The 13,485-nt window shown below is 43.6% G+C and overlaps 1 protein-coding gene across 6 annotated transcripts in view; it reads left to right on the top strand.

Moving 5' to 3' along the window:
* FER (FER tyrosine kinase) overlaps window positions 1–13,485 on the top strand; it is a 479,416-nt gene that overhangs the window by 385,976 nt on the left and 79,955 nt on the right. The gene's annotated exons all lie outside the window — the stretch shown is intronic.

Below are 13,485 nucleotides of genomic sequence, written 5' to 3'. Positions count from 1 at the left end.
GCACAATGAGAGACCCTTTTCACTCCACGATTTCCTTTAAGTGTCACTGTGCCAGTCTGATTGTCTCCTGCATTGCCAACTAGCCTGCAAGCTTTCAGAGCCATTTAACAGCTTCAGCACAGTGGTTAAGACCACAGGTTTGGCGCTGGAATGCTCAGAATTTGAATCCTGGCTCCATGGCACATCAGCTGTGCGACTTTGGAGCCCTACCCCGCCCCACCCTCGCATTCCCTGTAACCTTTACCTGCTTTACTTTGATCAGTCCGTATATGACCTGACATTTATCTGTGTCTACATATGCACCTACATGTGTATAAATATATGAGGAGTATCCCAGTGGTGCTATAGCTGTATGTGCCTGTGTGTGCTCACTCTGTCATTCATGTCCAGCTCTTTGTGACCCCATGTAGCCTGCCAGGCTCCCCTGTCCACGCGATTTCCCAGGCAGGAATACTGGAGTGGGTGGCCATTTCCTTCTCCAGGGGATCTTCACGACCCAGGGATCCAACCCATGTCTCCTGAGTCTCCTGCATTGGCAAGTGGATTCTTTACCACTGAGCCACAGGGAAGCCCACATAGACATATATAAATCAAGTGAATACGGGTTTACTTTTTATTTTCTACCTCAACTAGAGTGTAAGCTCCATGAGGATAGAGGCTGTTGCCTTGTTCATTCCTTGATCCAGAGAATAGTTACCAGCATCTAGTTTTGGTGTTCAGTAAAAGTTTGTTGAATGGATGACGATTAAAGTTACTGTACTTCTGTCTCTTCTGATATAAAATGAAGACAATAATATTCTACATGACATACTGAGTAGTGTTAGGGCAAGGCTACTTGAGTAGGAAAGGGGTCTCTCTAGGACCTCCAATAAGAAACATCCCCCCAGACTTTCCAGAGGTCACAACTTAGCAGAAAGAGACCACCACAGCTATACCATTGGATGGACATACTGATCACACTCAGTTGTCTATTTAGCCAAGGGTACAGAAACTTTGGAAAAGGGTGGCCATGTAAAGCAAAGCAAATGCAGAATATCTCCGTTCACCTCACCGTGGTTTCCAGAATCTCTAATGATGGCACAGCCTGCACAGGATAGGGCCTTACTGCATCTGAGCAGCTCATCTTGCTAATGCCGTGGTGTGGAGCTTATGACACCATTCACGGAGTACTTATACATCTGTGTGATTTTGCTTAATGTGATGTTTTAAACATTGGGCTCCATTGGTTCTTGTTGTTGTAACAGGCTACATCCTCACCCTGAGGAAAAAACGAAACGAAAGCCTGGGTATCTCCAGTCAGGTGCCTCTGTCTCCAGCCCTTTTCTCCACAATTTGCTGCCTTGCTCTCATTACCTGTTAGCTATGTGTTTCCAACCTGGGTGTGTTTGTGCCAGACACTCGTCTAGATGCTATGGCTAGTGCAGTACAGCCGAGGATGACAATTTTCCCTCTCCCCTCCTAGATTCTTGACTGAGACCTCCCTGTAATGGAAGACACATTAACAGTAGAATAACTGAAGTTTAATAACAAGTCCACCTCCTGTATGTGTGGGAGATACACAGGAAAACTGAGTAACTCCCCCAAATAGCCCAAGCCACCACCTTAAATACCATCACCAGCTAAAGACAAAAGGAAGATATTGGAATGAAGGGAGACCAGTTATGTAAAGTAACCAGGAAAAGCACAGTCAACAAGGGTAAGGCAGCTATGCAGACTTTTTAAAATCCGTCTTCTCCATTGGTAAGAGATTTCAGAGATTTAGTTCTTCCTTTCTTCCTGGTACAGACAGGGAGAAGTGAAGTGAAGTGAAGTGAACGTTCCTTGGTTGTGTCTGACTCTTTGCGACCCCGTGAACTATACAGTCCATGGAATTCTCCAGGCCAGAATACTGCAGTGGGTAGCTGTTCCCTTCTGCAGGGGATCTTCCCAGCCCAGGGATCAAACCCAGGTCTCCCACATTGCAGGCAGATTCCTTGTCAGCTGAGCCACCAGGGAAACTGAGAGGAACCCTTACAAATGGAAATTTCCCTTCTAAATGTAAATGCCTCTTACAAAATGGTAACTACTTAGTTTTCAGAGCTTCTTCTGTGTCTGCTCAAATAATCAGCTCAAAATAATCTTACAGTGTAAAAGGCATATTTTGGGGTGGCAAATTTTGCTCCCTTCAGTGGTGAATAAACAAAACTCTCCCTTTATGGAGCTCACAAAAGTGAGGGGAAGCAGGTAATAAACACATTTGAAAAAGAATAAGCAAGTGAATACACAATATTCCACATGCTGATAAATGTTATAGGGAGTCATAAAATAGGATAAAAGGGAATGGAAAGGTGGGGCAGGCACTGTTTCACAGTCTGTAAGAGAAGACCCAGAAGAGAGAGGGGTGAGCCCTGTGAATATCAGTGAGGAGAACTTCCCTAGCTGTGGGTGGAGCAGGTACCAACGGCCCTGAGACAGGCACGCACCAGGTGCGTCCAAAGAAGTCCAACAAGGGAGACAGGAAGTGAGGTTAGAAGGTGCTGCAGCCCGATCAGGCAGCTCTTGTAAATCACTGAAATGCTTTGCTTTTAGTCTGCAGCGACTGGGGGCCGTTGAGGACTGACTTGGTCTGTCCCAGGTTTTGAAAGGATTAGTTAGAATTCTGTTTCAGAAATAAACTCTCAGGGAACAAGTGCAGAAACGAGAAGACAAATGAGAGAGCTGTTGCAATAATGGAAATTAGAGACACTGAGGAAGGTATGGTGGAGAGCAAGAGGCGTGGCCCGTTCTGGGGGAATGGTGAAGGCAGAGACGGCAGGATTTGCTACTTGTTGTATTAGACATCGGCTTCCCTGGTAGCTCAGCTGGGAAAGAATTTGTCTGCGATGCAGGAGACCCAGTTCAGTTCCTAGGTTAGGAAGATCCCCTGAATAGGGGATAGGCTACCCACTCCAGTTTGCTTGGCCTTTCCTGGTGGTTCAGACAGTAAAGAGTCTGCCTGCAAAGTGGGAGACCTGGGTTCGATCCCCAGGTGGGGGAGATCCCCTGGAGGAGGGCATGGCAACCCACTCCAGTATTCTTGCTGGGAGAATCCCATGGACAGAGAGAGCTGTCATGTGACACTCCATGGGGTCACAAAGAGTCGGACACGACTAAGCACACAGCACATATTAGACATTACATGTAAGTGAAACAGACAGATGACTTCATGTCTTTACAGACATCAAACGGTGATCCACCTGTATTATCTTCCTCATAAATTCAGGTGCATGTAAGACACTCTCCAATGTTTTATTTCATGTAATTCCAGAAATTCAAATATGAATCTTTCAAACTATAATGAGCCAAATAAACACACAGTTCGTAGTTTTTTCTCTACTGGGAGCTTCCTAAATACTGAGAGCTGTGCCAGTGACGGAGCCGAGAGGATGCAGAGCGCCACTCCTGGCATCCTCACTTTCCCACACTGACTTTATATTTCTTCTGATGAAAGAAAATAAAGGAATGTAGCCTCAAGAGCTCATCTGCAGTTTTTCCATTTAATTGGACGTATGTTTTCCAAATAAGATGCAGATCTTTAAGAAGGGTATCCTACGTCAGATAGTATCCTATGTCACAGACCCACTGATTTAAAGAGATAATTAAAATTAAATGTATGCAAACTTTATAGAGGGTTACATTTTCACCCAGGTTTCTGCTTTTATGACTTGTAAATGAAAATAATTGTTATTTACTGAACCTAATAACTCGGTAATGTTGCTCATTAATGATGCCAGTGGTTTATGTCTGATTTTTGGAGGTTTGTTGTCATCTGTAGAGCTGCAGTGACACAGGGCAAAGATGTCATCCACTTGCTATTTCCTTAGTAACAGAGGTCATTTCCTTCTAATGCAAGTTATGACTTCCATTGGAATTAATATTACGTTTTCATGAAATAGCTTAGAGACAGTAGTATCTATTTGTGGCCTATGGACAGAGAAGCCCGGCAGGCTACAGTCCATAGGGTCACAAAGAATTGGATATGACTGAAGTGACTTAGATGCTTTTGAACTGTGGTGTTGGAGAAGACAATCTTGAGACTCCTTTGGACTGCAAGGAGATCCAACCAGTCCATTCTAAAGGAGATCAGTCCTGGGTGTTCTTTGGAAGGAATGATGCTAAAGCTGAAACTCCAGTACTTCGACCACCTCATGCGAAGAGTTGACTCATTGGAAAAGACTCTGATGCTGGGAGGGATTGGGGGCAGGAGGAGAACGGAACGACAGAAGATGAGATGGCTGGACGGCATCACCGACTCGATGGATGTCAGTGTGAGTGAACTCTGGGAGTTGGTGATGGGCAGGGAGGCCTGGTGTGCTGAGATTCATGGGGTCGCAAAGAGTCGGACGCGACTGAGTGACTGAACTGAACTGAAGTGACTCAACAGACACACTCATACACTTACTTATACTTTATATGAATAGATATTCTTATTACTATAGAAAAGAAACACATGCCTATTCTGTGTTCTCAAACTGACTCTTTAATACTGGACACTTTTTATTGCATAGTTTGATTTCCTTTTTTTGTAGGGAAGGAAATAGTCAAATTTTCTGTGCACATTTTTCACAGGGTGCTTTTCAAATGATAGAGGTGTGATAAATATCTGCTGCATGAATGAATGTATGTGTGGATAAATTAATGAATAAATGAAATAGGCCTCTAATCAACTGTACAAAGTACCGATCAAATGCCATTAGATGACTAAGGACTTTCTGGGAAAATAATCCTGAATTGTTTATTTTCCACTGATTGATTTCTTTAAATGGCATAAATAAAGAAGTAATTATTGTGATACGAACCGGTATGTGTCATGCAAACAGACCAAAATTCCTTTTCTGCTGTGAAGTCAGAATGAAGGTTTTAGGATGCTGAGAGCGTTTTCCTGAATTGTGTGAATGTGACCGTCTCAGAAATTCAGTGAGACAGTGTCAGTGCTCTTCTCTGGATATTGTCGTCCTCCAAGAGTCACAGAAGGGGACTACTATCCTGTTTCAATCCATTTTCCTCTTAACAGTAGTTATTTGTTATATTGACTCTGTCCTGTTGCAGACAATGATCAGGACTTAAGAAAGCAGCAGTAGTTTATAACATGCTGGAAAGTATTAATTTTTAACAATGTGCTTCAGAATAATAGGGCAGCAAACATCAGATGTGTTGTTATGTGTGAGTCATCAGGCATGTGTTTCTTTCAGCCTCTGTCCCTTAGGCGCTCTCTGCCCATTCACTGTGCAAATCACTGGAGAATGGGAATGGTGCAGCCAGAATAGTGCTGAGGCAGGTAGTTCCTTGCCGTTTAAGCCTGTTTATAATGAGTAACTTTAATTCTCAGGGAGCAGTTTTTCTCCCTTCATCCTTAAAACTCCCATTATGCTGCTTTAAAATTAGGAGTCTATTTACACATAAAGTAATGACAGAATAAAATTGAAATAATTATGTCTGCTATTTGAGATGTTTTAAAACCCAAGGCAGGACATAAACATATGGCATGATACACAAAGAATCTGTAAACCTCTTTGTAACCAAATGAAAACATAATTGGTATGTAATTTAAAATTTTATTTTTTATCATGTTGTGCCATATTATAAATATTTAAGACTGTTTTTTCAAATATATATTATCTAAAGGAAAGAAAATTATAATTTTCATATCCTATTTATACTTAAATGTGTGTCCTAGTAGAAACAATTATTGGGGTTTCTATATTTTTGCTTGATGATATCATGTAAACATGCCTGGTGAAATTCCTCAATTTATTCATAATTTCTAAAGCCTCTCTATATCCACACACTAAATTAATCAAAAACCCTGTATTGAATACCTTCCTTGTATAAGTTTTCTGTTTAATCATGCCCCCTACTCTGAAGGAAAATGAGAAAATTAAAGATATTTGATAATTTGATAAAGTGCATTGGGGGAAGGGAGTGGACAAGACACAATAATAGGATTTCTAAAGACCTTTTATAGTAGGATTTAGAAAATAGCATATAGAGGTCTAAATTGCAAGAGCCACCCAATAAATATTGGGGTAAATTATTGAATTTCTTTTATGTGACCAGGTGTATTAAAAATTAGCTTAATTCCCAAGAGATTTTCAAACTGAATTTTGACCATATTTAGCAGAACTTAGAAATGTTTCACTCCCCCCTACCCAAATTAATTGAAGAATACTTTAGCCACTTACTTTGTAAGTATCTGGGTATTGAAAAGCAGGCATGGGGCAAGTGTTCCACAATGTTAGTTCAACTGAAGTCATCACGTGTTTACTTAAGTACTTTCTATGTGTAAGCACATTGTTGGTGTTTGGAATACATAAGTTGAGCCAATCAGATAGGGTCTTTGTCCTCCAGGAGCTTAAAATCTAATGAATGAGTAAATAGTCATGTAACAATGCAGATAGTCATGTAAGAATGCATTTTAAAGTGGGATATGATCCTATCCTGGGGCCACGGAAGGCATCTTGGAAGAAATGACGTTTGGCCTGAAAGGTGAATAACTAAAGGAAGATGGGAGAAGAGAAGAAATAGGCAACTGGGGGAGAGTGGCTTGGAGGCTGGAAGCAAAATGGCCTTTCGGGGCAGTGAGAGGCAGCCAGACTGTGAGTAGGTGAAATTCCAGGTTGAGACGAGACTGGAGCGGTGGCAGGGGCCGACCCTGGGAGGCGAGTCCTCACAGGGAAGTTTGTGCAGAGTCTGAGAGCAGGAGAAGCCACCGTGGGGTGTTCAGTAGGAGAGACCCCACGCATGTTCCACGCAGGGTGCTCTGGCTGTGGTGTGGAGAGTCAGTGGAGGGAAGGGACGCTTTCAAGGAAGCCAGCATCAGGGTGTCTTCCATGTTTCTTGCTTGTCCGGGTGGATGACAGGTCTCTCTTCTCGAAATCCTGGAAGATGAGCAGGGTTTTTTGGTTTGCTTGGATGGGGGTTTGGGGGAAGAGGGATGGGCCGGGATTGTGGATGACAAAGGGAGTTTATTTTGAGGCATGTGAATCTGACGTGCTTGTGAGGTATTTGTGAAGCCGCTGAAAAGGCAGGTGAGTGTTTAAAAGTAGAACTGAACAGAAAGGTCTGATGTGGAGCTAACAATGCGGAAATGATGAAAGCAAAATGAATGAATTAAATGGATTTGAGAATCAGTGAAACTTTGAGTTACTCATGAATGAGTGAAAGAAATATTTGCATATAAGAATATATCTGACTTTTTAAACTATATATTTGTAATATATATATAAGCTATCAGGTCATTTTGCCTGTAGGTTTTTTAAGTTCAGTGATAATTTTATTTACTTTGGCCATGCGCGGTCCTTGTTGCTGTGCAGGGGCTGTCTGGTTGCAGTGAGTGGGCCCCCCTCCGATGCCGTGGCGGCCTCTCGTACTGTGGGCCGCGGGCTCTGGGCGCTGGGCTGTGCTAGCCGTGGCGAATGTGCTCAGCTGCTCCACAGCACGTGGAAGCTTCCCCGACCAGGGATCAAACCCACGTCCCCTGGTGGGACGTGGATTGGCAGGAGGATTTTTATCCATTGTACCAACAGGAAAGTCCCCCTAGCTTTTTTATTATTAAATGAGGCAATTTCAATATTACTTTTGACTTTTGATGATAGTATCCAATGTTTGTCATTTCTAGTACTATTAATCTAGTTTGACAATAAAAATAACTCTAGAATAATGTTTCTTTATTTAGCTTATTTGCTTACTTAAAGATTCACTTTGAGAGTTAAGTGTTTCCTTTAAAAATCTTGATATGCATTTATTTCATCTTGGATAACTTCATAGTACCACAAATAACAGTGACAACTAGAAAATGTGAAGTGGGAAACATATTTTCATTGTGTTCAGAAATGTCCCTAACGCTGTACAAACAAACTGTCAGTCAAAAGATTTTTATAAAAGCACCGTTCATAGAAAGAAACCTGTTTCCTTTGGAGAGTTTTTTTCTCTGGGAAGAAAATCAGGAGCATAACTGACTTTGCTTCTTGGGAGTCCAGCTATCTGGCCAGTAGAGCTCACTGTAATGTTTGAAGTAATGCAACAGTGAGCAATGTGAGCACAGATTACAGCTTTGTTAAAGTGAGAGTCGGTCAGTCGTGTCCGACTCTTCGTGAGCCCATGGACTCTACAGTCCATGGGATTCTCCAGGCCAGAATACTGGAGTGGGTAGCCTTTCCCTTCTCCAGGGGATCTTTCCAACCCAAGGATCGAACCCAATTCTCCCGCATTGCAGGCAGATTCTTTACCAGCTGAGCCACCAGGGAAGCTTTGTACTATTCTTAAATGACTGGGACTTAACAATGGTAGCACAGAAACTGTCTCTTGTTATTTTCACATCTCAAGGCATGTATATTGGTTTACCTAAAATAAAGACATTTCCCTAGTTTTTCTATGACTAAAAAAAGTAATAATAAATTTAAAGAGAAATTATCTTCTGAAAAAGGTGTATTATATCTAGATTTTCTCCCTCTGTTGCTACTGCTGCTGAGTCGCTTCAGTCGTGTCCGACTCTGTGCGACCCCATAGACGGCAGCCCACCAGGCTCCCCCGTCCCTGGGATTCTCCAGGCAAGAACACTGGAGTGGGTTGCCATTTCCTTCTCCAATGCATGAAAGTGAAAAGTGAAAGTGAAGTTGCTCAGTTGTGTCCGACTCTTAGTGACCCCATGGACTGTAGCCTACCAGGCTCCTCTGTCCGTGGGATTTTCCAATCAGCACCATAAGGTTAAATTAAGAGATGAGAAAGCCTTTGAGTAAACTAAGTGACAATTCAAATGATACATAGTGGAAAATGACTGTCCAGTTCCAGAGGAAGACTGAGTTGTTCACCAAGTCTCTTTAGAAAATGAAAGAAAACAAAGATGGATGAACAAAATAGATGGGTTAAAATTGTCAGCAGAAAGGTTTGAGCGAGGTAAAAGCACACGGTGACCCTATTCTGCATTTGGAGCATGGTCTCCGTGTAGCCGCAGTCAAGGACAAAGATGCGGTCCTCAGCCACGGTGCTCAGAGGTCAAGTTTTCTGTTGGCAGTGGCCTTCTCGGTGGGCCTCCCATGGGCCGTTCCAAACTGACTGCTGAGCGAGGTCACTGCTCAGAGCTGTTTGACTGCGGATTTTCATATTTACTTTTTTCAAGGCTTTATTTATTTAGAAGAAAAATATTAAAACAGGAAAAAAAAAGGTTTTATGTGATAGCTGTTAGTTTTCATTACAAAAGAAAGAAACGAGCTTTTCCTTCATTATGTTTCATAGCTCTCTGTTCTAGAGCTGAATTGAAGCCATTCCAATCTTAATATCCATTATATGGGTATTGCTTAAAAAGGACCGTCCCTGCAGCAGGGCCCGGCGCGCGCTCCTCATGTCCGTCCCGCGCCGTCAGCCCGGCCGGGGGAGCAGACAGGCAGCTTTCCTATCCGACGTCTCAGATACGCTGCTTCCCCTCCACAGCGTGAAACCTGCACATTTTCGCAGAGATCTGTGCCCATTTCATTCATCTGCCTGTCTTTCCCGATCCATCTGCCTGTCCAACTGTCTTCCAGTGCCAGAAAACATGGTCGTGCTCTAGAATCCCCTAGATTTTGAAAAGAGATAAGAATAGATTTCTGTCGCTGCTGAACCGAAAGCCAACCCGGCGGCACTGGAACGCGTTGCATCTCCCGGAATCCTTGTTCACAGTTGCAGGATTAATCCTGGGGCGAGGGCGGGGCCTTTTATTGTCTTTGCTGGACGGAAAAGTGGTTTGCTCTTGCCTGCTGGAGCTCGGTCTGATCTAGCTTCTTCTGCCTGTGTACCTGTGACTTAGACGTACCAGTACCAGAAGTCCTCAACTGCAGGAGGAAAGAGAACTCCCCCCCTCCCGCCCCCTCAAAAAAGTGTATTTTACATCCTTTTCTCACGAAACAGGAAATTTCAGGAAGCTTTCTTTTAAAGACTTCTAATGTAATTTTTATTTAGCTAGTTATTTTTAGCCGTTCTGGGTCTTCATTGTTGGAGAGGAAAAGCGCGGGCCCCTTTTCCAGCTGCTGAGAGCGAGTGCTGCTCTAGATGTGGTGTGCAGGCTTCCCACTGCAGTGCCTTCTCTAGCTGGAGAGCGCAGGCCCTCGGTAACTGTGGTCCCAGGCTCGAGAGCACTGGCTCAGTAAGTGTGGTGCGGGGGTTTAGTTGCTTCAAGGCATGTGGGATCTTCCTGGACCAGGGATTGAACGCCTGTCTCCTGCATTGACTTCCCCAGGGGGCTTCCCTGGTAGCTCAGCTGGTGAAGAATCTGCCTGCAATGCAGGAGATTCTGGTTGGATTCCTGAGTCTGGAAGATCCGCTGGAGAAGGGATAGGCTACCCTCTCCAGTATTCTTGGGCTTCCCTAGAAAAGGGAAAGCCTACCCATTCCAGTATTCTTGGGTTCCCTGGTATCTCAGATGGTAAAGAATCCGCCTGCAATGCAGGAGACCTGGGTTTGATCCCTGGGTTAGGACGAACCCCTGAAGAAGCGAAAGGCTCTACCCACTCCAGTATACTGGCTTGGAGAGTTCTATGGACAGAGGAGCCTGGCAGGCTACAGTCCATGGGGTCGCAAAGAGTCGGACACAACTGAGCGACTTTCACTTCACTCCTGCATTGGCAGGTGGATTCTTTACCACTGAGCCACCAGGGAAGTCCCAGGAAACTTCTTCTATTACAAGATGAGAGAGTTTGAGAACCACTGCTTTCAAACAGTATCTGTCGAAGGAAATCTCTTTTTACTTATTGGGGCATCAGAAGTTCACTTAAATTTTTTATTTTGAAGCTCTTCTCTTGGAATTACTCAGTTCTTCATCCAAAGTTGTTTAAATATGGTTGCTTTAAACTTAGGCACATGCACAGCAAACTGTGACTGTCTTGAGGGGTGAAACTGGGCTTCATTCATGTTAAGGCCTTACTCCCAACAGGAGCACTGTGCCTGGCACGTAGGACAGCTGAGTACTGTGTGTGTTAAAGAATCTAATGTAGCTTATTAGCTAAGAATCTTAAATTTTTTGCACCACAAAATATATTCAATTTTTTAAAATACTATTTTATAATGATAAAAAAGTAAATTTCCCTCATAGTATACTCAAAATGTTATCTATGCAAATTATTTAATATGCAAGAGAAAAGCCATGGGAAATAAATAATGGGTAAAGCGAGACATCCGCTTAGAAAAGGATATAGTCAGAGTTGTAAGAATGGCGCGTCTAAGGCAGTGTTGCCCTTGCGTGCTCTCAGTGCCTGTGGTGGTGATGCTTCGTGCTGAAGGACAGTCTTCAAATGAAAGGCTGTGTACACAGGCATTTAGAGGCAGTGCTGAGTACTCACCTCCCTCTCACCGCTTTCATGCTCCTCCCTCGTGGGACAAGGCCTTGAGATGGGATAGATTCCATAAGCCATGCCTTTCGTAACTTAGCGTGAATACAGATGGTGACCATGGCTCACCCAGGACTAAGTTCAATATCACTAATTTCTTTTAAGGTTCCCAATAACAGTCAAGTATTAATTTTTTCATTTGCCACTTTGAAATTGTACAACACTGTGCTTAACATTGCTCAGTCATGTCCAACTCTTTACGACCCCATGGACTGTAGCCCACCAGGCTCCTGTGTCCATTGGATTCTCCAGGCAAGAATACTGGGGTGGGTGGCCATGCCCTCCACTAGGGGATGTTCCCAACCCCGGGATGAGACCCAGGGCTCCTGCATTGCAGGCAGATCCTTTAGCAGCTGAGCCACCAGGGAAGCCCACAGAAATAAGCTAAGCTTTGTGAAAGTGATTTTCTGTGACTGGTCTAACCTTCCTCGTTTTATATATGCTGATATCCAGACCTCATTGCCTGTAAAAGTGTCTGTAGTACTGTGCACAGGATTGTAACTTGAAATTTGGGGGAATAATAAAAGCATTAGACAGGCATGTATGAATCCTCGCTCTGGAACCGTTTGTTTAGGCCAGATCGTACTCTAGGCTTTCTGGGTCATCTCCACCTCAGCTGCTCAGCTCTGTTGTCAGAGCACAAAAGCAGCTACGGAAAATACGTAGACAAAACGGTGTGACAGTTTCAGTAAAACTTTGGCTTGTGGATGAAACATTTAACAAGGGCTTCGTCACTCTTCCCAGCCTTTCTGTTTGTTCCCTTGGAGACCAGGCTCAAACCCTCCTCCCCCGTCAGCTTCTCCTGCTTCTCTTCGTCCCTGGCGGCCATTCTGTGTGCTGTTGTCTTCCGAAAGGAGCGTCTTGCCTCTCCAGCGACATTGTTAGCTGTTTGGTTGTTCCCTTCCTTCCTTCTTGACGCCTTCCCTTCTTGCCATCCTTTCTCCTTCTGCCGCCTCAGTTCTTAATAGATGAGCCAGTAGATATTTGTTGTGAAAAGTGAGTTTAACTCAGAGCTATCATTATAAAAGATACTGCAGAAGTAATTATTTTATTTTAATGTCTCAGGCCCTAATAACCACTCGGTGCTTGTTTGTTGCTAATGAAGATCTTACATTTTTCTCTAACAGATTCAATAAATTATGCTCTTAACATATAAGACTAGGGAGACCAATTAGTCAAAATATTGGAAAGGCCCAAAACTGCTGGGGCCTCCCTGGTGGGTGAGATGGTAAAGAATCCACCTGCAATGCAGGAGACCCGGGTTCAATCCCTGGGTTGGGAAGATCCCCCGCAGAAGGGAATAGCAACCCACTCCAGTATTCTTGCCTGGGAAATTCCACGGACAGAGGAGCCAGGCAGGCTATAGTCTGTGGGGTCTCGAAGAGTCAGACACGACTGAGCGAGTAACACTTTCACTTTCGTACTGTAGTAGATACGGAAAAAATGAAAAAGACGATGTATGATTTATTGACAGGAGTCAATGATCTCATTCCCAAATTGAATACAGATGTTTTCCAAATAATACTATCATGATACTAACTAACCTGGGCAGTCATGAGTGGAAAACGGCTTACACACGCATAGCAGAATAAGCGGCACAGCATCTCCACATCTTGTAGCTCAGCCAGTAAAGAATCCGCCTGCAGTGGGGGAGACCTGGGTTTGACCCCTGGGTTGGGAAGATCCCCTGGAGAAGGGAAAGGCTGCCCACTCCAGTATTCTGGCCTGGAGAATTCCAGGGACTATATAGTCCATGGGGTCGCAAAGAGTCGGACACAACTGAGCGACTTTCACTTCACTATCTCTACAACTTGGAGTTTTGTGAGATTCACTTATAATAATGGTTTTCTTATCTTCAGGTTTTTCACCCTAAGATTATGAAAACACTCCAAGTTATTTTTAGACCCCTCAATAAGTAAGGCTTGTTAGTACTCCAGCAGACAGATTTTACAGGGGCTTTTGCCAAGAAAGACTCCACTGTTCTTTTGGAACGATTAGTATTTTCAGCTTCTGCTGACTTCTTGCACTTTGTGATATTTTTATTAGGTTTTGTAGTTAGAGGCTTTTTCTTTATACCTCAAAATGCTAAGACTATACCATGTAAAAT

Source organism: Bubalus bubalis, chromosome 9 (genome assembly GCF_019923935.1).
Source record: "Bubalus bubalis isolate 160015118507 breed Murrah chromosome 9, NDDB_SH_1, whole genome shotgun sequence".
NCBI classification, from domain to species: Eukaryota; Metazoa; Chordata; class Mammalia; order Artiodactyla; family Bovidae; genus Bubalus; species Bubalus bubalis.
The sequence above is the reverse complement of the archived record's forward strand: the minus strand, read 5'-3'. Positions and strand labels throughout refer to the sequence as shown.